The sequence below is a fragment of the Hippopotamus amphibius genome, chromosome 17, assembly GCF_030028045.1.
Source record: "Hippopotamus amphibius kiboko isolate mHipAmp2 chromosome 17, mHipAmp2.hap2, whole genome shotgun sequence".
Lineage (NCBI taxonomy): Eukaryota > Metazoa > Chordata > Mammalia > Artiodactyla > Hippopotamidae > Hippopotamus > Hippopotamus amphibius.
This window is the reverse complement of record NC_080202.1, coordinates 44,309,773-44,312,540: the sequence shown is the minus strand read 5'-3', so window position 1 is coordinate 44,312,540 and position 2,768 is coordinate 44,309,773.

The following is a 2,768-nucleotide window of genomic DNA, read 5'->3' as shown; positions in this document are numbered from 1 at the left end:
GGGGTTGTCAGTTTTTATAGGGTGGGTAATTTCATAGGCTAATGAGTGGGAGGAGTATTCCAGCTATTTTGGGGGGTGGGGGGTGGCTTCCAGGAATTGAGCCACCCCCCCAGTTTTTGATCCTTATGGTCTGGCCTTGGAACTGTCCTGGCAACTGTGGGTGTGTCATTTAGCTTGCTGATATGTTACAATGAGCATGTACTGAGGCTCAAGGTCTAGTGAAAGTTGACTTTTCCGCCATCTTGGATCCATTTGGTTCTAATCAGTTTATGTCATGTCTCCGGGCTGTGTCACTCTTTCAAAGGCTGTGCCCTGCCCCCTTCACGCCTATTTCACAACTATCTTAATAGTACATATAACAACCTCTAGAAGTTCTAGTCCATAATTTTTTTTTATAAATTTATTTATTTATTTATTGGCTGCATTGGGTCGTCATTGCTGCACATGGGCTTTCACTAGTTGCGGCGAGCAGGGGCTACTCTTCATTGTGGTGCATGGGCTCCTCATTGCGGTAGCTTCTCTTGTTGCAGAGCATGGGCTCTAGGTGCTCGGGTTTCAGTAGTTGCAGCACATGGGCTCAGTAGTTGTGGCTCGCGGGCTCTAGAGCACAGGCTCAATAGTTGTGGTGCACGGGCTTAGCTGCTCCTGGCATGTGGGATCTTCCTGGAGCAGGGATCAAACCCGTGTCCCCTGCATTGGCAGGCAGATTCTTAACCACTGCACCACCTAAGAAGTCCTTCTAGTCCATAATTGAATGACTCATTCTCTGGTTAGGCCAGGCTGTCAGGATGAAGTTTCTTTGGCTCTTATACATTCATGCCCTTGTGCTCACAAGTCTATACCATTTGTACAAACAAAGGAGAGGAGATTCAGGCGTGTGTGTGAGGTCTGCAGTTGTTGTGTATATGTGTATTGTTTGCCTTACCAAGAATGCAGAAGAAATTGAACATCGCAGCTGCCTCTAGTAAGGCAAAATGTGTCGCCAGGGGAGAGATTATAAAATTACACCAGAGAACATCATATGACTTTTGAATTTTGTACAAAGTACATGTCTTACCTATTCAAATAAATAATGATTTGCAACATTTACAACCTAATTTTAAGCAAAAACAACATAAAATGTGAATTCAATAGCTTCTGTTTTCAACTCTTCAGATACAACTGGGACAAGAAAAACAAAGGTCTGGTTACTACCTTGAGGAGGCAGAGAGAAATTTACAGAGAACCAAACACAATTTAAAATTGCACCAAATGATCCTGAGGATAAGGATCCAGCCTGGGGAGCCAGGAAAGCCAGAGGCACAGAATTGGGTAGAGAAGTGGTGGGTACCAACTGGGGAGGTGGGGAGAGGGGCTCCAGAAGCCAAGCCCCTCCCAGGAGAAGTTTGCATGGGAGATGGGGATGGGAGGGGAGACATTTAAAGAGAGAGGTGCACAGCCAGGAGATTCCTGCCCTTGAGATACACCAGTAACATAAGTAGGGAAAGAAGGGAGGGCCATGAAGAACAAGCTCCTCACACATCACTGGAAGTTTAGGGGTCCTTTCCCCAATCAAGACTCAGTTTCTTTGTCTATAAAATGAAAGGTTGGCCCAGAAAGATCTCCAGGTGCCTCACAGCTCTAATATTTTCTGATTTCATGGCTGCAGCCTTCTGCAAACGTGCATAAAATAGATTAGTTTTAGCAGTAGTAAAAACAAAACTGAAAATCAGATTTATCATTTTAATTAAATATACTTTACATTCTCAATTTCTAGGGAGCAAAACACTCCGCCCCCCCCATTAGTTTTCCCTTTGTGGGAGACATTCGTGTCTGCTGTGCAATTTAAGAAAATGCCAAACCACCCCCCAAGAAGATACACAATTAACAAGACCCTAACAGGTATTAACAGGAAAGTGGGACTTGTAAGGGGGAAAAAAAGAACATAAAAAGGAAATGTCAGGGAGGGAAGGGTCAGGTGGGTGAGGATATCAGAGGACTGGGAATCAGGCTGGCAGGAACCATAGGCTTTTGTCTCTACCGGGCTCTCAGAAGCAGCTGCCCCTGGAGCTGGGTGGAACATGAACAGGAATCAGGAGATGAGAGTTTGGTCCACTCTCCCATCCCCCCACCCCCCACCCTTGGGTGACAGGCCCATTGCTCGCTGAACTTTAGAGTACTCACTATAAAATGGAACTAAAACTACCTACTTTGAAGAATGCTGGGAAAAGGCAATTAGATAACATATCTGAAAAGGTTTAGGAAAACAATAAAATGTAAAGCACACAAACACATGTGAAAACACCATATTCTGGAAACTCAAATTGGGGTCCAGAATGCCTAGGTCCCATCTGGTAAGGTACTGTGTCCTCTCAGCATGCGTCCCCCTTACATCCTTCCTTTCTGCCAGCCTCTCTCCACCCAGGTGCTTGGTCCCCCGGAGTGAAAAGAAAGCAGCACCTTCACCCAGGAGGAGCATCATCTCCTGGGCTCTGGGTCCCATGGCCGCAGATCATCAATTAACAATCGTGGCTGTAAACTATCAGATAAATCTGGGCTGGGGTTGCCAGCAGGGATAGCTGAGAATCAACGGGAGAGAGAAATCTACAACAGCAGCTCCCCGAGTTGCAGGGAAGCCCTTATGATGCCTCACAGGGCAACAGGGGCCCCGGGGTACAGAAGAGTTTCTGATTTGGGAAGAAAAAAAAAACCAGGGGAGTCAGGGGCCCCAGTATACAGAAGAGTTTTGGGGAAAAAAATCAGTTTCCCCTGATTTGGGGGGAAAAAAA